The following is a 26,158-nucleotide window of genomic DNA, read 5'->3' as shown; positions in this document are numbered from 1 at the left end:
CGAACTCCTCGACCAAAGCCTGTGGGACTACATAGGGGACCGGAATAACCGAGGTCTCCCAATGAGAGAACTCAGGCCAATTTTGCATCAGCTCGCAAATGCTCTGTTCCACCTGGGTTCTGTGGGAATAGTGCATGCTGACCTCAAACCTGGAAACATCATGGTTGTGAACCGCACCGAGTCTCCCGTCAAAGTCAAACTCATAGACTTTGGCCTCGCATGTCCTGCTTCTGCAGTGATTCCTGGTGACCGTGTGGGGACAATTGGTTATTGTGCACCTGAGGTTATGCTTGGCATTCCATACGACGAAGCAATCGACATGTGGTCTCTGGGGCTGGTAGCTGTGGAGCTTGCTACAGGGGTGCCTCTCTATCCTGGGGAAGACGATTATGACGTTTTGAAATTCATAATTGAAACCCAGGGTCAGCTACCAGATCATCTTCTAGAGTCTGGCTTGTACACTGACTGCTATTTCATCGAGGATAACTACTACGAACAGCGCTGGACATTTAAGACCCAAGAACAATTTCAATACGAGACAGATTATCGATCCAAGGAAACTCGATATATAAAACTTAAGCGTCTCGATGACCTCGAACAACTGCTGAAGGTTAGGCGAGGACCGGAAAATGGCCAAACATTATTTGTAAGGCTAATCAAAGAAATGTTGGCCTTGGATGCAAATCAGCGCATAACACCCTCGGAGGTTCTGAAGCATCCCTTTTTCCACCCTGGCCTCTCAAGGAGAACCCCCTGCACTGACATGAATAGTACAGGGGGACAAAACCTTGTGCTCTCTCAGCAGCAATCATCGTTTGGGTGGCCAGAATTCTAGGGGAGCTAGAAATTCTTGTGGAAAAAAATCCCAAAACAATAACATCAACAAAAACAACCGATGAATGTGGTCTTAAACTTGGGCACAATTTGGCTTGAAATCCATCAACTAATCTCTCAATATTCAAAGCGGAGCAGCAGACAACTTACCATCACATCAGTCCTTCAATCAGACCTACAACAAACGTCTTCCTTCTCTCACCCCAACCGGTCGCAGCAGATGGCCGCCCCGACCTGAGCCTGGTTCTGCCGGAGGTTTCTTCCTGTAAAAAGGGAGTTTTTCCTTCCCACTGTCGCCAAAGTGCTTGCTCATAGGGGGTCATATGATTGTTGGGTTCTCTGTATGTATTATTGTAGGGTCTACCTTACAATAATACATACAGCCTTGAAGTGACTGGTGATGTGATTTGCTGCTGAATGAATTCGGAACTAATTGGAAATCTGGATATTAATTAAATAAACCTGCTTTGAGCATCAATTAATTGTTGTTTGAAATTCTTTATAAATATATAAATATAGTGCCACTCTTCTACTGTTTAAATTGCAACTGTTTAAAACTGACTAATTTATTCATACACTTGAGCATAAACACACGCACAGTAAATGGCCTGTATTTGTACAGCGCTTTACTTAGTCCCCAAGGACCCCAAAGAGCTTTACACTACATTCAGTCATTCACACATTCACACACTGGTGATGGCAGCTACATTGTAGCCACAGCTGCCCTGGGGCGCACTGACAGAGGCGAGGCTGCCGGACACTGGCGCCACCGGGCCCTCTGACCACCACCAGTAGGCAACGGGTGAAGTGTCTTGCCCCGGGACACAACGACCGAGACTGTCGGAGGCGGGGCTCAATCTGGCAACCTTCCAATTACAGGATGAACTGCGAACTCTTGAGCCACGATTGCCCTATATACACATATACTTTACAGTACTAGTCAGTGCTTACATACTAGTTCTTTTCCCTACTTTTTCATGCTTACTGGTACAAATGCCTGTTACTAGAGTTAAATGCTATCAATGTATTCTCACAGTTATGGAACTGTACAAATGCATACAAAATAACGCTCACGTAAACATAACTGTGCACTAGTTTGCCCTTATTGCTGCAGTTTGTTTCAAGTTGTTCTCTCTCTCTCTCTCTCGCTCTCTCTCTCTCTCTCTCTCTCACACACACACACACACACACACACACACACACACACACACACACACACACTATGTAACGTTTCAGCAAGAAAATACCGCCCCTCCCCCCCACAGTGACACCACCACCACTAGTCTGCACAGCTGACATGAGGCAGCATGGATCCATCCTTTCATGCTATTTATGCCAAATTCTGACCCGACCATCTGCATGTCAGAGCAGAAATCAAGACTCATCAGACCAGGCAACATTTATCCAATCTTCTCATGTCAAATTTTGAGAACTGTAGCTTCAATTTCCTGTTCTTAGCTGACCAAAACGCTCTTCTGCATTCTTTGGTTGCAACAAATGGTTGTATGAGCTACGGTTGCCTTCCTATCAGACATTTTTCTCTGACCGTTGACATCAATAAGGCAGTTTTTCCAAGAGAACTGCCTTTCACTGGATATTTTCTCATTTTTGTCACTGAAAAGGGTGTCTGTGTTACTTCTTGTCTTATATATATTGTCTCTGTTTTCCTCTGTCCTTTGTCAGAGTGTCTGTTCACCTACCCCCTGTGTCTCCATATTCCCAGTGTTCAAGGTTTCCGAGTGTTTTCCCAGTTTAGGTTTTCATGGTTGGTTCTGTTTGCTACTCAGCCAGAATAAACAGCTCGCTCTTTTTAAAAGTAGGCTCCAGAATGGATGATGGCATGTTCGCATGTCTTTATGCAACACTGAGTGTGCTGAACTAAAGGTAGGCCTAGTTTCATTTTCATGGTCATTATTATCAAGACAATGATTACGCCTTATTCTGATTATTTCTCCCTTTTGGAGGTGTAACGTTTACATGAGGGGTGTAGGAACATTTCCCCCTAAATATTTTTAGATACATTTTTGTTGAAGTCACAGTTTTTGTCGTATTGATGATGCAGCTAGAATAAGTGCTTTTAAATAAAAGAATAACCATTCAAAGTGCTCAGTGGTGAAACTGTAACTCTTTCAGAGTTTGACAGCTGGACAAGTGATGCCGTATTTAAAGAAACATGAGATGAGTGCAGCATATTATCTGAACAGAGATCATTCAATGAGCAAGAATAAACACTGAAAGAGAAACACTTCACTGTTGATTATCATATGAAGTCTAATGAAAGCTGTTAATCTGTTAATATCCTGTTAATCTGCATACAGCAAATACAGAACATGCGACTTTAAAGCATCCAGCAAAGTGATAACTGTCCTCTGCCCACTAAGTAGTGACTCTACAAAAGATTATTTTCAATATCATCTTTATATTATATTTATATTATATTTAGTTATTCTCCAGCGCAACAATGTAAGGAGCTCTGTGATTAGTTAGGAAAGGACAGACTGGCCACCTGGATTTTTCTTCACTGCACATTGATCCATAGCTTTGCTCTGTAAAGGCTAACAAAGTGCTTTTGCTTTACAAAGACATTCAGCGTCGGTATTCACTCTTTTAAAATGCCACTGAACACTGGAGTGAAATGGAGCCCTGATCCTCAGAGTTTTATTGTTCCTAACATTTCTTATAGATAGCACAGATAGTGCCCCACTGCAGTAATCACTCATGTCTAGATATTCCTGTTAAAAGGAGTTTTTCCTCCCCACTGTAACATGGCAAACATAGCAAACGAATAATCCAGCTGAAGCTTCAGACAGCCGTCAGACAGTGAAACACTGCCATCTGCTGGACTCGAATAACACAGACGCTGCTTTGACGGGTGAGGGAGTTTCAACAAGTCTGCAACGACTCAAGCATCAAACTACAGAACTATTGTAGCGGACATGGTGCTCTAATGGCTTCATTAACGCAGGTCAGAAAGGATCAAACATATCAATAAATTGTGAAATACAAAAATTACTGGTTCACTGCACACACAAACCTTCTCTTATTAGCACAACACTGCCCAGGCCTCAGAGTGTATTCCTTATAGACTATTAAACCTTAGCATGTTATTTTAATGTCTTACAGGTGAAACAGCCAAAAAGTAATCCTAACTGTAATTTAAAATATTCAGCTACAAAAATGCTTTTAGCAAATAATTTTTTATGACTGCGCTAAAATTCAATACTAGATTTTTGCTGGTCTGATTAAAAGGTTAAATGTAGAAGTTTTGGGATCATATATTAATACTTCCAAAACAATAAAGTTGTTGTAGAGAATCTATGTTCATTATTGTTGCTCATCATGGAAAGACAAAGACATCAGACTCTGCTGATAAATTTTACACCCTCCTACTCTCTGCACACAGCGGTCTGAGGGATCTTCCAGGATCTAGGATTTTATTTATTTTGTTCTTTTTGGTCTTACTGGTTAGTAGGTTGTGATTTTCTACCTGTTGATCTCACATTTGGAACATGATTTGCTCTGGAGCAGATTAGGTTCAAAGCATGAGTTGACCTGGCATTATGTCTTGGATTACAAAAAAATCCCACATTAAACCTTGAAGTTAACCAGATAAGACAGCGTTGTGTTTCACAGTAAAGGCCTCAGAGAGTTGTTGCTAACCAAATTCCGTCTTGTACGGCCACGCAGCATCTAATGATGTTTTGTAACCTGCCACTACAAAGAAGCAGTGAAACAGTTTCTGTTTTAGCGCACATACACAGTGTGCTGAACAGTATAAGGGCAATAAAGTGATGGTACAGAAATCTGCATCTGGTCAGAAGGAAAAGCACGCACACTTGGAATCTTTACAAAATTATTGGCTGACAGTGGACAGATGAAAGGATGTGGATGGTCACACCCTCGTGCAGTAAAGACGGCGTTCGGTTCATTGAATACACAAAACCAAACACACAAAAGACACAATAAGACAGCTGATCAGTTTGCTTCACTGACTCATCTTTTTTTTTTTTTGCCTGTCCCGTTTGGATCTTTAGCCATCAGAATTGTTGTCTGAAGGCTAAGAAAGATGCCAAGCGGCTTTACTTTACCAATTGGATCATCATGGTCTTGCATTTGGGCCATTTGATTGACCTTTATTATAATTATATATTTATTTGATTTGATTTTTGGTTGTTACAGACGGGACAGACATGACTGGGGGATAGGACAGGGAGAAAGAATGAAAGAAAGAGAGGGAGAGAAAGAAAAATAGAAGGGAGAAGAGACGTTGAGAAAGGGGGGAAGAAAGAAAGAAAAACAAACAAAACACCTGGATCACCTGTATGGAGATAAGAAAAAACAGAAGAGAAAGCAAACAAGAAAGAGCAACATAATAAATATAGCACCATCACAATAAAACAGCTAACAATAGATAACAGTAGATACCAAATATTAGATGTTATGTTACAGCACGCAAGATTGACAGCGCACAATGTGCTTTGAGGCAGCAGCCAAGAAAGGTGTAGTTTGTGTCTGTGAATACCCGTGTGTACACCTGTGTGCACACCTGTGTGGATCAGCATGCTTGTATTCCAAAGGTTTCTCCATGTAACGATCTGCTAGGGAGTGTGGCCCGTCCCCCAGGGCATGAAGCAGGTATGGAGGAGATCCAGGCCCCAGACATCCAGAGGCCCCAGAGTACGAGGACCCGAGGAGGACCACCAGGGGGCCAACGTGCCACCCTCCTGGGAAGAGCTGAGGAGAGCCCCAAACGAGAGGTCACCCAGCAGCCACGGAGCAGAGGCCAGAGGGGGTTGCAGTGACGTGCCCGCGGGCTCTGCCAGCAGCCAGCTGTGCCAGAGAGGACCGGGCATCAGGCCGAGAGGCCTGAGGGCACCCGACCCCCCGTAAGGGGCCTAGCTGGGCCACAGGTGCCAGGCCCCGCCAATCGGCCACCAGGAGTGAGTCGGTACATACATGAGCGCCCAGCCCCAGACACCAAGAATGAATAACAATAATGGATTGCATTTATATAGAGTTTTTCTAGGCACCCAAAGCGCTTTACAATTCCACTATTCATTCACTCTCACATTCATAAGACTGGTGGAGGCAAGCTACAGTTGTAGCCACAGCTGCCCTGGGGCAGACTGACAGAAGCGAGGCTTCCCAAATCCCTGAGCCACGGTCGCCCCCAGAACCACCAACACACCAACACCAGCCACCGGCAGGGAGCGTGCCGAGGGGGGAGAGGCTCCACACCTCGGAGAGCCCGAGATGTCCCCAGAGAGGTGGAGTCTTACACCCAAGCTCCCCCGCTGACCCCAGTAGGCACCCCCACACTCTGGAACCCACCAGGGCAAGGGGGCCCAGGCCCATCCGGACCAGGGCCCACAGCAGCAGCACCACCCGGCCCCACAGAGTCCGGGACAGCCCACCCGACCCCACCGCAGAGAAAAATGCACCCACCCCGTCATCCAATCTTCTCCCAGACTACACAAGACAATAGACACCCAGGCTGAGTCATTCTCCACCTCTCCAATATCTTTCCCCCACCTGCAGAGTCTGCTCCTGTAGAGAGGAGACCTCCTGCAAAGATGTAACAGCCTCCCCACCAGTTAGAGAGCCCTCCATTCAGGCCGATGCACCAGAGGTCCCCCGCTCCGGGGCTGAGCCCCCATGCACCACCCCGGCGACACAACAACCAGGACCCAAGGCCCCAAGGCCCAGCCAGAGCCCCAGCCTGGGGGCGGAGCACCCCCAGACCCCCAAGCCTCCACGCCCATCCCGGACCCACCCAGGGGCAGCCAGGCTACCAGGCCAGTAACCAACGTCCACCAGCACAGACCCTCCCCCTTCTCCGCTGTAAGCAGCCACAAGGAAAACACCATCTAAGAGCCACCAGAGCCCCTAACCAGGTCATGGCCACAACCCCGCGTTAGGCCCTACGGGGAAAACGTCCCTAGGGAATCCCTAGATGCCCTAAGGCCGTCCCGACCCCCATATCAACCACAATAGCGAAGGCAGAACTAAACCATGACCCCCCACCCCCACTAGGTGATGAAGCCAATCAAAGTAGTCCAGAGGGATTGATCAAATGTGATGGCAGAGGCTGTATCAAGACTAATGTGATCTATTAGATGGTTTTTATATTGGTTAGAATTAAGATTATTTTTATTTTTCCAGTTAATGAGGACCATTTTCTTGGCAATGCATAGGGCCGTAAAAACAACGTGGGCTGTGTTTATTTCTGCAGTGACTTCATCCAAGTTGCCCAGCAAGCATACTAAAGGGGAGGCTGGAATGTTACATTTCCGACACTTTGATAAGTCTTCACATATCTTGCGCCAAAACTTCTGAACTGGTGGACAGAACCAAAGAGCGTGGATGTAATTGTCCGGTGTATTTGCTGTGCAGTGTGAGCAGTTGTTGGAAGACGTATAGCCGATCTTGAACATCCTATGACCAGTATAGTGCACTCTGTGTAATATTTTGTATTGTATTAATGGCAAACTGGGATTTCTGATCCATTGAAAGGTTTTTAAGCATATCTGAGACCAAAGGTTTGGGTCTAAGCTGATTGATAAATCTGCTTCCCATTTTGCAATCGGAAGGGATATTGATTCATCTACTTTAGAAAGTGTTCTGTATATTTTAGACAATAATTTGGGGGGGGGGGGTTAGATTAAAAAAATTGTACCACACTTGGTGGTGTTTGTAATTCAGCTTCACTGGAATTAAATTTCTTTTTTTTACTATGGATTTAATTTGTTGATATTCCAAAAATATTTTCTTGTTGATCCCATATTGTGTAACTAGTCTGTCAAATAAAATAAAGTCTGTTCCTTCCAAAATATGTTCCAAGTTTTTAATTCCTTTATAACTCCAAACTGGCAAGTTTATCATGTTATTGTTTTGTAATATGTCCGGATTGTTCCAGATAGGTGTACGTTTGCATGGGATTAATGAAGACTGTTATTTTTAGAAACTCCCACCATGCTGTCAGAGAAGAGCTGATATTGATGCTTTTAAAGCATTCATGTCGTTTGATGTTTGAGCTGATAAATGGTAGGTCTGAGATTTCTAGGTTATTACATAGTGCCTGTTCTACATCTATCCAGGTTTCATCTAAGAAGGTGTGTTTAAACCATCTAGAGATGAACTGAAGCCTGTTGGCTAAAAAATAGTGATTAAAGTTAGGCAGATCTAATCCTCCTTTATCCTTGGTCCTTTGTAGTGTTTTTAAGCTGATACGTGGGGGTTTATCTTTCCAAAGGAATTTAGAAATATACGAGCCTAGAGATCTGAACCAATCTTGTGATGGCTTATTTGGGATCATTGAAAATAAATAGTTTATTTTTGGCAAGACCATCATTTTTATAGCGGCGACCCTTCCCATGAGTGATATGGGTAGAGAAATCCATCTAGCCAAATCGCCTTCTACTGTCTTTAAAAGTGGGATGTGGTTTAATTTAGTTAATTCTGCAAGCTCGGGAGAGATATTACTAACTCATCTACACAAGCCGTGTTGTAGAAGGTACAGCCATGGTAGATTATCTTCTTAATGTGGCCCTGACACTCCATCATACACCACAAAGCTGTGAATAAATGAAAACCAAAGCGGCATCATCACTAACATAATATCATAATAACAACAGAAGTTATCCCACTACATTACCTAAATCATGATATCTTAATAAATGTTCACCATTTGTTGCTTTGACCCATGGTTGTTGTCATTCATTTTTAATGTCTGTGCATGGCACTGGACAGCTCCTGTCATTTATATGTCTTCATATGTCATGATTTTGTGATCAGTGTAGCAGCTAGAAAATAACTGCTTGGTTAACAGCAGGTGTACAGGCAGGTGCTCTGATCAAATAACATGTTTGGCTAAAGAAACAGAGAAAATTAAAATATGTAAATAAGAACACCCACATCTCTACTTCTTCTTCTATTTTCTATTTCACACTTACAAAAAAGTTCTCCTGCGTAGGTGTGGAGACAAATATATGTCCATGTGAATTTAATACTTCAGACAGGCCCCAGAGCAGGTCTGAACAATTAGTCGACTTAAAATCAAAATTGCAATTTGAAACCATGCAATTAGCCTCCGTGTTTTGCCTGATCGAGGTTTGAAATACAGTGTTATATAAAATGATGTTATATAAACTGATGGCCTCTCTTGTACTAGTCATGCTCACCAATCAGAAGTGATGCAAGATGACTGCTTTTACACGCAAGAACAACAAACATGAGAAACCCAAAGGAAACTTGTCCTTCATACAGGAGGAAGCTAGGCTAAGCTAAGCTAACTGTTAGACAAAGTAGATATATACTTCAGTCATACAGTTTGGTAATGAAGTACTTAAACTACCACATCACTGATTAGTTATTGCAGAGTGAGCTCAGTTCAATTAATCAGGTCACAGTAGTTTAGCACTTCTACAGCAATCATGTAACCAGCATGACTGAGGAGGACACTGGGTGGACGGGCTTTGCAGGTCAGACTTTGAAACTAAAAAGAAGTCATTCATTAGCGTGTACAACTATTTTTAAAGCATGAGCCTAAAATTGGAAAACGAGTGCATATGTGTTGATGTTTGCGTTCACACTCAATGAATCTGAAGCTTCTATTGTCATTGTGCCAAAAGCAGTGAAAATATGCTGTCCCATTCAGTGCAAATAAAGAATCTGTGTTCACTGACAGGACAAAGCACTGAACATGATTTCATCTGTTAAACTGCAGCTATACAACTTCTATTTCAGGAAAAGTAAACTAAAAACTAAAACATTTTTCTTCAGCTGTGATGGTCCTGAGTCCTGAGATTCTAGACCAGTGGAATTTAAAGTATCTTTTTAAGTTCATTGCTACCTCTAACCACGACTGTCTTCATCAGTTTTAATGTCACTGTGACTCATATTCAAGCATTTTTGCTTGTCGCCTCTCCACTGCTGTATTCAGAATCAGAATCAGAATACTTTATTAGTCCCTAAGGAAATTATTGCAACATGGCAAAAATACCACATGGTGACTCTGCTTATTTATATGTATACTCAATCATTTGCTTCACTGTATTGACACCAATAAACTATACCAACAACTATACCCACATGACCTCGTAGAGCTAAACCTTGCAACACTAAGTATTTGATGGAGCCTATAATCTTCAGTAATCCATACCTTGCTTCCTCCTGTTTTCTGGCAACAGCTGAAGAAAGCTGTGAAGCTACAGTGTTCCCACTTTGAGCACAGATGTTCATGGCATGGATATGTAACTGACTTTTTGCATGTCCTGAGAACCTGAAGAGAGCCTTTATCCAATTTCTAAAGCCTACATTCACAAAGGCAGGGTCACACTTGCTTGGATTGACTGATTTGAATAAACTTTGGCACAGTGAAAACACAGCACCCCTTGTAAAGTGGCACTGTAATGCAACCAAGGAAAAGTTGCGCTACTATAAACCTAGGATCAGGTTGTGCAGGCTTTGTGCAGGTGATGATGTCTGAAACATAAAATCCTTTTCTGTCCCTGTCATCTGTGGGTGACTGGTTCCTGACACGGGGCTCAAGTCCTTTTGGTAAACATGACAAGAAAACCTGTCACTCTCTGAGGGCCAGGGCAACAGCCAGGCCCTCAGAGAGGAAACCACACAAACCAAATCAGTGTTCTGACAGTGTGTGTTTGCATGCACAATTATTTTTGTTGATTTTTATGTCTGTTTCCTGGACATCCGTCCCTCCTGTCCGTCCTCCTTCTGTGCTTTCTCTCCCTCTCTTTGGTCATCTGACCCACTGTCACCTTTTCTCTCCCCTCAAGTCTATATGCAGCACAATGCCCCCAACCAAACACACACACAAACACACCACTGCCATCATCAGTAAGCCCCCTTCCCCACATATACAGCACAGTGTTAACATCAAAGTTTGCTGTGATTTATGGTGGCAGACGTCAACGAATAGGGCAAATATTTCCTTTTCCTTACATTGCAATTATTTTACATTCAGTATTTCAGATTTTTTGCAGACAAGCTAAAGAACAGCGAACCAGATGTTTCTGTTAATCCTTAACTCACCGTTTCTGTCATAGACTACATCTGTTTGTAACAAACAAACCTACAACCACGCACCGTCATTCACCGTATGTCGGTGTGTGCAGGCGTGTGCTCTGAACCTTACTGCCTATGCTCTGAACTAACCATCAGCAGCCAGCTGTCAATGACAGAGTTAAGCAGGAGGGATGGCAGATAGGTAAACAATGCCAAAACGTGTGACTGTATTGTAGCAAACAGCTCCTTAAGTTACAATTCAGTGAAACGGACATTGGTCCTACACAGTAGGCTACATCACTGGCAGCCTCTGGCTTTTCCTCACAGGAGACCAACTCCAGTCAACATATCATCACCTAACTTAACAACATGGGTATTTACCTCCTTTTAGTCAGGACTTCTTTTCTTTTTACAAGCGGTTGGTCTGAACCAACAATTAAATAGTGTTGTCTGTCCGCATCTTTTCATGTCTGATGTCTCAGTTCAGTTAGCAAGTTTTTAGTTAGCACCAGCGACTGTGCTAACAAACATACAGCAAATAGGTTTGGTAGAGAAAGCCGGTCGGATTATTAAACATGCAACTTTTTTGCTGGTAATGATTGAAATGATTAAAGAAAATCAACAAGCTATTTATGCAAGATAATTCATAATTTTATGGGGGGGGGGGGTCATAAAGACTTGTCTAAAGGGATGTCTAAAGAGTATTCAGTAGAGAACAAAGCAAGCTAAAACTAAAACAAAAAAACCCCAAAAACCACCATGTTAATAATTTTACTTTCTTTTTACAAATCAAATCAAATACCCCCCTAACACCCCTGGAAATTACACGCCTGGATGTGTGACAAGTTCATCTACTAGTAGGCTATGGCACTTGGCCACAGGTGACAGTAGTGGACTGACCTCCATTTGCGACTGCTCCAGCTGCTGTGATGGTCAGCAGAACTGCTACAAATTGAAGATCATATGCAAGTTTTGGAAATTAAATCATGAATATTCCTAACTTGGATTTAGAACAAAAGATTTCTAACTCTCCTCCACACTCAGAAACAGATGACAAACCAACAGACACACATGAGTCACTCATAAGCTCTCTCACAAGCTCGACTCAATCACACTGGCTCTGTTTGTTACTAACCACAACCTCGTGCATGGGAGTAACACCAGGTAAACTCACGACACTTTTAAATATTTTGTTAAGGTAACCTCATAAATGTCACAGATGAAATATTTCGTGTTTATTTGCTGGTTTGTCGGTAGCGGCTCCTTAAAAGCAAGTCTACCACACATCTATTCGACCAGCGCCAGTGGATCTGCGACGCCAGTTAATCTGGAACACCAGCTTAAAGTCTCTACTGGTTCCTGCAGAATTGTTGTTGGTTTGTGTGTTCGACTGGTGACTGGAAAGTCGCAGCCACTTGTGAGCAGCGACCGTGAATGAAATGTGTAATGATGCTGGAAAGCATGCAGTTCTATTATATTCTGTTTTACGTTTGTATCGCCTTTTGCTGGACTTCAATAAAACTTAAGCAGGCTCTTTTACTGGAGTAATTTTTTAACACTATCTCTACTTCTACTGAAGGACAGAATGTCTGTGCCTTCACCAGACAGATGACAGATGATGAAGACATAAATGGAAGTATCCAGGAACTATTGTATTATTTAGCATGATGTCTGCCACTTACCATAGTAGAACTTTATGGAGGCAAAACTGAGCACAGCATTTATTTGGATACAAAAAGTGATCTATAATATTCACACTGTAAAGCTAATTTAACTATTCAATAGAAGTTCTTTTGTGAATAACTGATCACAGCTTGAACAATATTTTGATATGAAGACAAATATTCAACAAAGGCAGTGCCATTTTTTAATTGCTGATGATGGACTAAATGGGAAAAATGCAGTGGTATAATTTTATTATATTAATTTGTTATTTTTTTGATAATGTTATAAATTCAAGCAACGTGTGCATTGAACCCAGAGAGAAAGCACTGAGAACAGCTGTACACAAACTACCATGCGCCAACTCGATTACATTTTTTATTATTATGTATGTATTTATTATGTACCAGCTCAGGTAGTATAAAGAAAAATGACGTGTAACCAGATGGTTTTTTTAGTAACTTTTTTTATTGCTCAAACACAAGAAACATGCTTTGAAAAACAAAATTGCTGGGCAGCACACAGCCCTGGAGTGCTGCTAAAAACAAAGAAAGAAATTAAAAAGTGGCTAACGCGTGTTCAGGTTGTTTACTAAGCTCCAAAAGAAATGACAGAGTCAAAGGTAAAAAGACAAAAAAGCGACAGTCTTCCCCCTGCTGTGACTGACAGAGAAACAGCCCATGTTTATTATTATTAACCTTTATTTTACCAGGAAAAGTCCCATTGAGATTAAAAACCTCTTTTCCAAGAGAGTCCTGGCCAAGAGGCGACAACATGTTAAAATTACAAAGTTACATACATGATTATAAGTAACAATTACATTTTATAAAACATTTTTCTCTGGCTCTCTCAATTTGGACTTAAAAGCATTTAATGAAATAAGATCTGCTATCTTCCAGTCTTTTTGCATCATGTTCCATGTAAAAGGGGCAGCATAAGAAAAAGCCCTCTTTCCCAGTTCAGTTCTGGCAAATGGAACATTGAGCAGAAGAAGATCGCTTGAACGCAGGCTATAAGAAACAGTACTCCTCCATGTGTGTTCAGTGAAATGTGTGTGATCATGAGACTAGTCATTGACATCCCCCAGACTGTAAAAGTATCACAGAAACACAGTCACCTTTGGCACTGCGTCACAAGCCAGCCATGGCTGATGACAGAATCACTGAACAAGTGGCAGCATGTTACTGTTACGACATGTTAATGCTTTGGACCACAAACTCAAAGCAACACGAGCTTCAGGAATCGTTCGATGTTCTGTGATTACTTTGCAGTTTTAGAGAGATTCAAATTCATTGTTTAGCTACAGGTTAACAGTCTTCACAGCTAAGTTTTGCTTCCACCAAAGAGAAAAGAAAAATAATATTAGGGGCTTTCCTGAACATACTTAACACTAGTTGTTAGCCGTCTAAGACCAGAATGTCTCTTGCAAAGTGTACAGGTAAATTATTTTCACAAGCAACTGCAACATATCTGTTAGTGAGGAGATTACCAGTATACTGGCATCTGGGTTTTCTGGCTCCCTCATTCTTTAGTTCACACTTAACAACTTTGAACCTCTTGTGACTTTTTGTCATTTGAAGTGTTTCATCAAATTTTCCCTCAACACAAATGTTTTTGATCTCACTTGGATTATCAAGGATGAACGTGTTGGTATCTTTACAGCTGTTGTCAACATTGTAGATCTGTTTACTTTTTATAACCTTATCACAACCCTTTTCAGTCATCGTGGCGTCTATGTGCTGTCTTCTAAACTTGCCATAGCCGTCTTCTTCAAGCGTTGAACTCTCAGTGGCAATGAGCAGCAAACAGAGGAACAGGATCCTCATTATTACCTGGTGAAGAAAAAACAGAAACAATATTCTGATTGAGAATTTTATCCAGAAAAAGCACAAATTATTGCAACAAATATGTAATAAATTTGAGTCTACATGCTAACTTGTGGTTCCTAAAGTAGAATGGGAAGTGATAGGCTTGTAGCATAAACCTGTTTGCTGGAACGTTCAAGACAGTTTACTACACAGCAAAAAGCAAGACACAAGTAGGCAAAGTTCTTTGTGTTACTCATGCATGAGGGAGGCCTGCCTGGAGCCAAGTGTCGTTCCACCCGCTTGACCTCCGTCAGACTCTCAGCCAGGTTCCCCATAGCACTCCTTTTATTGTGGTTACATGAATATGCACAGGGTCATTAACATATGAGGTTTCATATAGGTATACATGTGGACAAAGAATACATTGTGTGTGTGTGTGTGTGTGTGTGTGTGTGTGTGTGTGTGTGTGTGTGTGTGTGTGGGGTCAAGATGTGACCCTGTGAAGACTCCCCAAAGCTGGTGCCAGGAGTCTAGCGGTCCATCTGAACAAAAGGCTCTTACACTCAAACAGATATACGTGTGTTTGCTAAACCATATATCAGCAAGAGAAGATACGACCTCTCCTAGGAGGTGTGTGATCTATGCCAGAACCCTCTGAAGAGGAGTGAACGCACCCCCCTCTTCATGCTACACAGAGTTGTTACAGACCTCCTAGGATGAGACATTCTTTCAATCTACAAATGAATATATACTTCTAAGCATATATAAATATATATTTCTAAGCATAAATGACAATCCAACAATACAAATCTAACAGGAAGCAGAGGCTTCAACTATCACCCAGCCCTCTCCTGTTGAGCCTGCTCCTATTCTGTCTTCAAGCCCAGCAAGAAGCGTCGGATCAGCTGCTGAATGATTGCTTAGTTACTTTGCTTTTGTCTTTGGGTGCTCAGGGACTTCTCATACACTCCTTCCCCTTCATTCATATTCTACTGTTACATACACTATGTTGCCAAAAGATTCTGTTCCTCTGCTTTCACACACACACATATAAATTTGAATTACATCCTATTTTTAATCCATATGATGTCGGCCTCCCTGTAAATGATTTCCACAGCGTTTAGGAGTGTATGGGGAATTTATGAGGTCAGCCACTGAACTCACACATTAACTTGCAGTCTCTGCTCTATTTATGAGCAGTTCTGTCAGGTTGAGATCAGGACTCTGTGCAGGCCAAACTCGCTCATCCATGTCTTTATGGATCTTGTTTTGTGCACTGGTGTGCAGTGACGTTGGAACAGGAAGGGGCCATCCCCAAACTGTTCCCACAGACTATGGAGCATGAACGTATCATAAGTGTTTTGGTGTGTAGAAGCATTAAGAGTATCTTTTACTGGAACTAAGGGGCCGAGTCTTAAATTGCTGTTGAATCTAAATGTCTTATAGTGAGACACATTAGAATTTTGATTTTGTCTTTTCACAAACTGATCGCTAGCCAGAAATCTTTACATCACACAATGAAACAATTTGCAAGAACTTAAACGTCGACTCGGACATGAAATCATCATAAATGTAAACGCTGGAAGCTTTCCTCACATCTCCTCGTGTATTGTGGCTTGGTCTGTAATAACAAATCTGTACTGCACATCTGAAAACGAATAAAACTCAACTCAAGAACCTCACGACCTTTGCTGCACTAAAAGGCATCCAGCATGAGATTACCTTATTTTGGCTTCACTGATGAGTGAATGAGTGGTTGTTGGTTGGTTGGTTGGTTGGTTAACCTGCAGCGGTTCAGGCACAAGTGGGTCGTCTGGAGCAGCAGGTGAAAGGCTCTGAAGCTGGCGAAAGATTACAATAAATCAAATACATGACTGAATAGGCAACATCTGATAGTCAGTGTGAATGAAAATGAAAGATTATCTAACATAAAGACTGGTCTCAAACTGTACATGCATGTAGCTTATGCAGGATTTGTGTGCTCACAAAACCCAGATAATGTCAGCATGTTTTTAACATGTCTGGATTGTAAAAGTAGGTAAAGTGTGGCAGGAGCGAGGGTTGTTATACTTCCTTGGAGGTGTAGAACATGAGCCTGTTGAGAATTAAATATTTTTATTGTACAAACAAAACATTCTTACCAAATGAGGAGCAAAGACTCGAGATGAGCAGAGTGTAGCTGAGACACGCTGTTACGTTCAAGTCAGTCAAACTGGAACAAAGAACACTTGGTTCTTGTCACTTTGATTTTTATACATTTCAGCAGCACCGCCTTATAACCATTTAAATTATCACCTACATCACCAGTGCAGCAGTTCTAAGAAAATGTACCACTTCTCTGTTTGTGTTTCAGAAACTTAATACCACATGACCACAGCATCACGCAAATTTTGTCACTCATAGCTGGCTTTTCTACTGTTTTATGTTTTCTTGTATATTTGCAGGCCAAACAATCAGGGTGAACGATCAGGCTGGACGCCTCCATTTCTACCTGTTCGTGTTTGTAAAGTAGAATCACTGTGGCGATCTCTTTAAAGGCTGGCTTTCATTGTTACATTGTGTTCATACCTAAATACTAAGAGAAAGTTCATATGTGTGTCCTCATTAGGACCGAGATTTGTGTTGGTGTGTGGGACTGTTTCCTAAGGTTTATACTGTTACTGGTTATAATGTGACAATGTGTTTCAGCTATTTTACAGAGTAACACAAAAGTAGAATAGAATAGAATAATCCTTTAATTGTCCCACAAGGGGAAATTTGGTTGTAACAGCAGCCAAAAAGACAAATATACAAACAAACAGTACACAGGACACGGAACAGAAACATACACAATTTTTCTTACATATTTACATTAAGGACAATGGTTACTATAAACAGAGAGTACTGTACAGTTATTAAATTAAATAAAAATAATTACAGGTAAGAGGCAAACCAGGTTGTAGTGCGAATTGGTTAATTAACTAACTTATGGCAGTTACAGCATTGATGTAAACATCTATGTTTGTTGGGAGCAGTTCTGATTGTACAGTCTGACAGCTGCAGGGAGGAAGGACCTGTGGAAACGCTCCTTCATGCATCTAGGATGCAGCAGTCTCTCACTGAAGGAGCTCTGCAGTTCAGCAACATCTACATGCATGGGGTGGGAGACTGTCCATCAGAGATGTTATTTTGGCCAGAGTCCTTCTGTCTCCCACCACCTGCACTGGGTCCAGGGTGCATCCCAGAACAGAGCTGGCCTTCCTGATGAGTTTATCAAACCTCTTCCTCTCAGCTGCCGATAAACTGCTGCTCCAACATGCCACACTGTAAAAAATGACAGATGTAATGAGTAAATAATGCATTGCAATACTTTTAAGAACACTGTTCTGTGTAATGCATTACTTTTTTGACTAGGTTCATGTTTCCTCAGTATTGAACTCTATAAGAACGGGCGATGCCTCCAACATGCACAAACATTTGACCCACAGCATGCAATTAATCTGCATGAATGTAATGCCTTTAATATGCTGCTTAGAGATGGTTGTAGATCTCAACATGGAGCCAATTACAACCCAATAAGAATCAATAAGAGAATCATATTGATAAGTGATATTGAGAATGCCATCCCTACCTGCTTGTGTGTCACCCTACTTGCTCATAGGGGTTCATATAATTGTTGGGGTCTTCTGTTGTCCTTGTATTACTGTAGGGTTTTATCGTACAATATAAAGCACCTTTGTGATTTGGTTCTATAAAAATAAAGTTTAATTAAAAATAATATTTTTTCCGCTGTGCCTTGGCTCAGCCGGTTTCTCTTTTTGGTAATAGCCTCTCCATCTCTGGAGAAAAACCCTTTCACTGTGGTACTAAGTAGGCAGGGGTTTAAGGCTATCCCACAGAAAGCCTGTAAAGATTTGGATAGATGCACCTCTGCTTAGATTATATAGATTAGGTGTTGTTGTACCCCAGTTGCTCAGCACACACAAAAAAAAGAGGTGAAAAAGGTGAATCTCCAACATGAGCAGAAGAATTTTGCAGGGATCCAATAGCACATACAGTGGTCCCTCACTGTTTCGCTGATTTTTTCTTTTTTGTTGCATTTTTTATTTATTTTTTTAAGTGCATTGTATTCTGCGTCCTGACTGGCTGTAGGCAATTAGACCATTGTCAATCAATCTCGTGTTGTGTCTCCTGTACAGTACAGAATGCGTTCAGCTGGTCAAATTTACATAAAGCTTCGATCGCTAGCAGTGTGACTCTGACGTGCTGTACTGTATGTTTGTAAGTTTTCTCCCCAACAAACACAACAATGTCACAAACATCGTCACTGGCGGGTGCCTTTGGTTTCCTTCTATAACACTGGACTTATTTTTCTACAAGACTTTGAGAGTGTTCAAACAAGAGAGAAAAGTGTGAAAATGTTCATGCCTGCCTGGGAAAAGTGTATAAAGTGTGTAGTGAGGGGTTTTACAGCCTTAAAACATCTATAATAATTGTAAAAAATAAAGTTGGCTACTTCATGGATTTCACCTATCAGTGACTCCTGCGATAAACGAGGGACCACTGTATATGGTCATTAATCACACCAGCACTCAAACCACTTTCTGAAACAGCAAGACTCTAATAATTTTCTTATCAGAGACATTACTCACTCTTAAATAAGCAAGCCTTGATACGTGCTTCATAAAAAACGTACTGGATTTCTCCACAAATGTTCAGTATGTCCCATCATCATTTATTTTCCTGTGTGCAGATCCCGTGGAGAAAACAATGTTGTGGTGAGCTGTTCAGGATTAATTCCACAGTGTGTGAAGTGTGAAGTGGTTTGGATCTGTCAATGCCCTGTGGAATATCGCTCGCTATCATAATGAACAATAAGCTCATTTTTAACTTTGTTTCTTGAAAGGATATATTTTGCAAACTCTTGAGTCATGAGTTCTGTAGCTGCGTCTTTGGCTCAGTGAATTTGAATATCTTACTTTCACAGCTGTCTGTTGCTTATCTCTGCTCAGATATAGCATTCTCATTTCTGTTTTTTTAATCAGTATAAACTGGTTTGTAAGGAACTTACAAAGCAGTTTCACCACTGAGCACCATATATGGTTAGTCTTTCTTTTACAGGCATTTATCAGAAATGCATCATCACTACCAGTATGAAGACAATGACTGCAGCGCTATTTGATCAGAATATGTTGTCTTTATATTGCTTGTTTTATGCTAGCATCTTCTTGCAATTGGGGCCTTCATTTGTTTCTCTATTTGGCTCCAGGAAGGCAACTATAAAATACTACAAGGTCAAATATCAACCATGGCTTTCGCTCTAGCATCCACATCACATAGACTATCTAGTCTTTTTATGCGGTACATGATCCCAGTTGTAGCAGAGTAACAAGCACATTACATGTTTTAAGATTACTTTGATGCTTTTTTTCTGATTTTGAAGTTTTCTCAGGTGTATGTTCAGGACAATTACTGGAAGCCACATTTCCTTACCCTTAGCCAATGAAGGCCCAAATACAGCTGCCCTCAGTTCTTATTCCCAACACGTAACATACCAACAGTTTGTCATGGCCTGAGGCATCTCATAGTAACGTGAAAGGTATCTTTCCGCATCCTTATGAGACGCTCCAGATTCCCATTTGAAAACAACCGAACGCTGCTCGCAGCAGTAACACACACTTGGAGCAGAGGCTCCTAACATTAACTCTATCCATAACTTTAACCTTAACCCTATCAGGTCTTGTTTTACAAAGCGATTGATGATCAGAACAAAAAGCACATTTACATGTATAGATTCATTCCAAACGGCTCTCATGCCTCCAAACGCATACTGATGATTTGTCACATAGCATCGTTACCTGTTGGGATGAGAAAATTCCCACCTAGATTGAGTGAGATGAAATAGAAATCGGCTCTCCTCTAACTGACTTTATAGAAATAATTACAGAAGCTGCATTTATAACTGTTATTAAATAACAGCAGCACACGAGAACTAAAGTGTAATCCCAGCACATTTCGCTTCGCTTGCACTGATTCTTTAGAGATGACGACCGTGGTGGGTAATTAAGGGCAAACAATATACAAGTCGCGTGAAAAATGGAGGCTGCATTACCTTTCCAAAGCTTCCTTTCCCGATGGCCCGCAGTATCTGGAAGTGGTCAAAGTTTACTGTGGAGAAAATGAGAAGCAGTTAGTGAGAACGTGTCAGTTTGAGCTGAGCTATAAAACAGGGAACATGACATGTACAGCACTGTGCAAAAGTCTTGAGCCATCCCTCATTTGCTTCCAGGGATCCGGACTTCCCTGTAATCTTTAAAGTGGTATTAAGGAATAGCTCTCCAGGCTTTTTAAAGTGTTTCTGATTTTTAATCCAGGGCTTGTATTTGACCACTTTTTGTCTGTTAAGACCCTTCACACTAATCTCTGAAACATTCAAACATAAACAGACACCTAAGTCACGGAAAGGACCAGAAAACTTAACAAAGAACCAATTTTAAATTGTATCTGTACACATTTACTTGCAGCCTATTGCAAAAAAACAAAAGCCCACATCATTTGTTCTCACTTCTTTAGTTGAAGAATGCAGTTAATAACACCGTTAACACAGACTGACCTGGCAAAACACGAAAAAATAAGGGGGTGGTTCAAGACTTTTGCTCGGTACTGTATGAGAAATGCAAATGTGCACTTCACAATGTATCGCTGCACTTCGGCAGTACTGTGAAGATTAAATGTTTTTTCCTTCCCGATGCATGTGAAAGGTTAAGACTTACATCTCCAAATGTACTGGAACTGATTTGAACCAGAGGACTCAGCCACACTGTTACTATGTACTGCATAAACACGTTTACCGATGAAGGTAAAGCAGACGCTGTCCTGACTGTGTGGCTAAATTTTGTGCTGAAAGCATCAAATCAATTGAATATGATTAACTTGCTATCAGAGGTTTTTACTCCAAGTGTGACTTTTTCTGGGTTCATACACCTTTCAGGGTCAAATTCAAGCACTTTGTAAGCACGTTTAATGTCCATTTTCAACATTTTCCAGCACATTACCATAAAAAGGATGCATATTTCACTTCGCATCACCTGAGTAAGAGCACGTGAAAGGCCAAATTAATAAGTCTTCTCATCAGATATTGATGCTTCTTTCTTATGTGACACAAAAAACAGGAGGAGACAGATCTTTGCTTGTGTTGTTTTTTAAGTTCATTCATTCAAAACTAACTGTAAGACGCTTAACTACATTGCAGTCTGTGTTATTGTTGTAGACCTAATTATCACCTTTAAAGTGTTTGTGCTAATAACATCATGTAGAGTAAGACAGGCATAGAGAACAGCACTGACTGGGAGAGGCTTTGAACAGATGACATACTCAGATCAATTCAACACTTTAGACTTTAAAAATGCACAAGCGTCTTTCAAAAACCCATTTATTTAATCTATCATCATTGATATTATTATGTACAGTTATAATGTACTGTTCATCTCCCTTAAATAAACAGGCAGCCTTAAAGTGTGAAATAGTCACTTGTCTACTGTCTCAGTGGCTGATAGTGCCCCACAGGCCTCAATGTCAGCTTGAAGCCATTATGTTTCAATTGTTTAATGATAAACAGATTTTGAATGAAAGCGAGGAAACTTCGCTAGCACAAAAAAGTGCCTATTCTTTCTTCCCATATGGTTCAGTCATATTACCGTCATTTCCCCCTAAGCTGTTCCCAAAGACACCAGGTTAATACTTGAAAAGGCTGCAGCGATACACAAAAATATCATCAATATTCTGTTTACTTGGTGACAACGTCGCTTTTAGCCTTCAATCAGAAAGCCTGACGTTGGCTAGTTAAGCATCGGGCTAACGTTTAACGCTTTCACTTGAGGGAAGTAACTCGTATTACTGCTACTGCTGTGTAATCTTGGTTCAATTCACAGCATATTCTACAAGTTACCCTGCAATAACTAACTGTTAGAATAGCGCCACCGTATTGTATCGCACTGAGTGCACTTCAATCCTTTATCCCGCGAGTTTGCTAGCTAGCAAAATAATAATACCAATTTTAAACAAATAACATGTGTAACGTACACACTCGAGAAAATTATTTACTAGTACTTACGCAACTCCCCCGTTGTGAAAACGTACAAATCCTTCTTGTATTTTTCGTTTTCCAGCAAACACTCATTAAAACGGCCTCCAGGCACATTAGCGCACTCACCCCCGACTGATCAGGGAGGGGGTGGGGGGTCACACATTGAAACAGACTAACGTGCAGAGGTACAGCCCAGGCAGACAAATGCTGCTTTTAGACTTTGCGACTCGTTTTATTTCTCTATCTGATAAGAAAACTATTCAATCAGATAGTTATTTGTGGTGAATGAAATACGGTTACAGTTTCAAGAAGTTTTAAGCACCAAATCCGAAATCCAAGCACTGCAATATTAAAATCCAATTCAATTTCTTGTTTGCTCCGAAATCTACGACATGACTATATACAGAAAAGCTTAACATGGTATGCAAAAAAAACCCCGAAGACAATACAAATACATGAACAAAAAATGTTTTAACTGTCAGTTATGTCATTTTAAAATTTTCCAAAACTAACATTTTCTTTGATTGACTGATATTAAATTGATTAGGGTCAAGTTTAGTGTGAACAATATTACACAAACAAGCACGTGTGTGCGCATGCGCACATATTAGAATCCCTTCGATCGCTTGTGACGTGATACTTGCTTTGATCCTTTCCGACGTCATAACTTTGCTTTGATCCCAAAACCTATAAATAGGAGCGCTCACCTGTTACTTTATGCTTAACGGACGTTGACCTGCAGCAACTAAAACCCTTTTGAGAAGTTTTGAGAGCAATTTACGAGAGAAACCAAAACAAGTTCAGTTTTGTTTCTCACCAATTTACAGCGCAAACAGACACATTACACCATGTCAGCCAACCCATCCTTCGGCTCAGATGAGCTTGGAATATCTAAAGGGACCATTTTGGGAGATCACCACATGGTGGAGGCTTTCCTTGGAGAAGGAAGCTTTGGTGTTGTAACGAAATGTCGCGATACAAAAAACAACAAAACTGTTGCTGTTAAAGTCAACAAAAGCGACCCTGAAATTCTGCTCCAGGCAAAACTGGAAATTTTCATCCTGGAGCAGCTACGACGCTTGGATCCAGACAGGTGCAACATTGTGGAATGGAACGGCTATTTCCTCGATGGAGAGCGCATTTGCTTGAATTTCGAACTCCTCGACCAAAGCCTGTCAGGACTACATTGGGGACCGGAATAACCAAGGTCTCCCAATGAGAGAAATCAGGCCAATTTTGCATCAGCTCGCAAATGCTCTATTCCACCTGGGTTCTGTGGGAATAGTGCATGCTGACCTCAAACCTGTCAACATCATGGTTGTGAACCGCAGTGAGTCTCAAGTCAGAGTCAAACTTATAGACTTTGGCATCGCATGTAACACCTCTGCAGTGATTCCTGGTGACTGTGTGGGGACAATTGGTTATTGTGCACCTGAGATTATGCTTGGCATTCCATATGATGAAGCAATTGACATGTGGTCTCTAGGGCTGGTAGCTGTGGAGCTTGCTACAGGGGTGCCTCTCTATCCTGGGGAAGACGATTATGATGTTTTGAAATTCATAATTGAAACCCAGGGTCAGCTACCAGATCATCTCCTAGAGTCTGGCTTGTACACTGACAGCTATTTCATCGAGGATAACCACAACGAACAGCGCTGGACATTTAAGACCCCAGAACAATTTCAATATGAGACAGATTATCGATCCAAGGAAACTCGATCGATAAAACTTAAGTGTCTCGATGACCTCGAACAACTGCTGAAAGTTAGGCGAGGATCGGAAAATGGCCAAACATTATTTGTAAGGCTAATCAAAGAAATGTTGGCCTTGGATGCAAATCAGCGCATAACACCCTCGGAGGTTCTGAAGCATCCCTTTTTCCACCCTGGCCTCTCAAGGAGAACCCCCTGCACTGACATGAATAGTACAGGGGGAGAACTCCTTGTGCTCTCTCAGCAGCCTTCAAGCTGGAAAAGTCATGGATCACAAAAATTCAGCTGCAGTTTCCAAAACTCAGTTGAATTTCCTCAAAAAGGAGACATCAACACCTCAGCCAACCCATCTGCCTCTGAAGATGATCTTCAAATAACGGAAGGGACCATTTTAGGAGATCACCACATGGTAGAGGCCTTCCTTGGAGAAGGAGGCTTTGGTTTGGTAACCAGATGTCGCGATACAAAAAACAACAAAACGGTTGCTATTAAAGTCAACAAGAGCGACCCTGAAATTCTGCTCCAGGCAAAACTGGAAATTTTCATCCTGGAGCAGCTACGACGCTTGGATCCAGACAGGTGCAACATTGTGGAATGGAACGGCTATTTCCTCGATGGAGAGCGCATTTGCTTGAATTTCGAACTCGCTCGACCAAAGCCTGTGGGACTACATTGGGGACCGGAATAACAGAGGTCTCCCAATGAGAGAACTCGGGCCAATTTTGCATCAGCTCGCAAATGCTCTGTTCCACCTGGGTTCTGTGGGAATAGTGCATGCTGACCTCAAACCTGGAAACATCATGGTGCTGAACCACAGTGAGTCTCCCGTCAAAGTCAAACTTATAGACTTTGGCCTCGCATGTCCTGCTTCTGCAGTGATTCCTGGTGACCGTGTGGGGACAATTGGTTATTGTGCACCTGAGGTTATGCTTGGCATTCCATACGACGAAGCAATCGACATGTGGTCTCTGGGGCTGGTAGCTGTGGAGCTTGCTACAGGGGTGCCTCTCTATCCTGGGGAAGACGATTATGATGTTTTAAAATTCATAATTGAAACCCAGGGTCAGCTACCAGATCATCTCCTAGAGTCTGGCTTGTACACTGACTGCTACTTCATCGAGGATAACTACAACAAACAGCGCTGGACATTTAAGACCCAAGAACAATTTCAATACGAGACACATTATCGATCCAAGGAAACTCGATATATAAAACTTAAGCGTCTCGATGACCTCGAACAACTGCTGAAAGTTAGGCGAGGACCGGAAAATGGCCAATCATTATTTGTAAGGCTAATCAAAGAAATGTTGGCCTTGGATGCAAATCAGCGCATAACACCCTCGGAGGTTCTGAAGCATCCCTTTTTCGACCCTGGCCTCTCAAGGAGAACCCCCTGCACTGACATGAATAGTACAGGGGGACAAAACCTTGTGTTCTCTCAGCAACAATCATCGTTTGGGTGGCCAGAATTCTAGGGGAGCTAGAAATTCTTGTGGAAAAAAATCCCAAAACAATAACATCAACAAAAACAACCGATGAATGTGGTCTTAAACTTGGGCACAATTTGGCTTGAAATCCATCAACTAATCTCTCAATATTCAAAGCGGAGCAGCAGACAACTTACCATCACATCAGTCCTTCAATCAGACCTACAACAAACGTCTTCCTTCTCTCACCCCAACCGGTCGCAGCAGATGGCCGCCCCGACCTGAGCCTGGTTCTGCCGGAGGTTTCTTCCTGTAAAAAGGGAGTTTTTCCTTCCCACTGTCGCCAAAGTGCTTGCTCATAGGGGGTCATATGATTGTTGGGTTCTCTGTATGTATTATTGTAGGGTCTACCTTACAATAATACATACAGCCTTGAAGTGACTGGTGATGTGATTTGCTGCTGAATGAATTCGGAACTAATTGGAAATCTGGATATTAATTAAATAAACCTGCTTTGAGCATCAATTAATTGTTGTTTGAAATTCTTTATAAATATATAAATATTAGGGGTGCAACGATATTCGTATCGATATTGAACCGTTCGATACAGTGCTTTCGGTTCGG

At 41.6% G+C, this 26,158-nt stretch overlaps 2 long non-coding RNA genes across 2 annotated transcripts in view; both read right to left on the bottom strand.

Moving 5' to 3' along the window:
• Positions 1 to 23,017, bottom strand: part of LOC120742135 — a 28,003-nt gene extending 4,986 nt beyond the window's left edge. Inside the window, exons 1-2 of the long non-coding RNA XR_005697777.1 lie at positions 22,423 to 23,017; positions 20,192 to 20,477 (exon numbers count right to left, since the gene is read on the bottom strand). This is a non-coding gene — a long non-coding RNA (uncharacterized LOC120742135). The remainder of the gene's footprint in view (positions 1 to 20,191; positions 20,478 to 22,422) is intronic.
• On the bottom strand, positions 16,062 to 16,571 carry LOC120742141. The gene is made up of 2 exons (XR_005697785.1): positions 16,472 to 16,571; positions 16,062 to 16,171 (listed from the first exon to the last, which is right to left on the bottom strand). It is a non-coding gene; the product is annotated as an uncharacterized LOC120742141 (long non-coding RNA).
• Positions 23,018 to 26,158: the final 3,141 nt, after the last annotated feature.

This window comes from Simochromis diagramma, unplaced genomic scaffold (assembly GCF_900408965.1).
Source record: "Simochromis diagramma unplaced genomic scaffold, fSimDia1.1 OVJJ01000373.1, whole genome shotgun sequence".
Taxonomy (NCBI): Eukaryota; Metazoa; Chordata; class Actinopteri; order Cichliformes; family Cichlidae; genus Simochromis; species Simochromis diagramma.
This window is presented reverse-complemented; position numbering and strand designations above follow the sequence as displayed.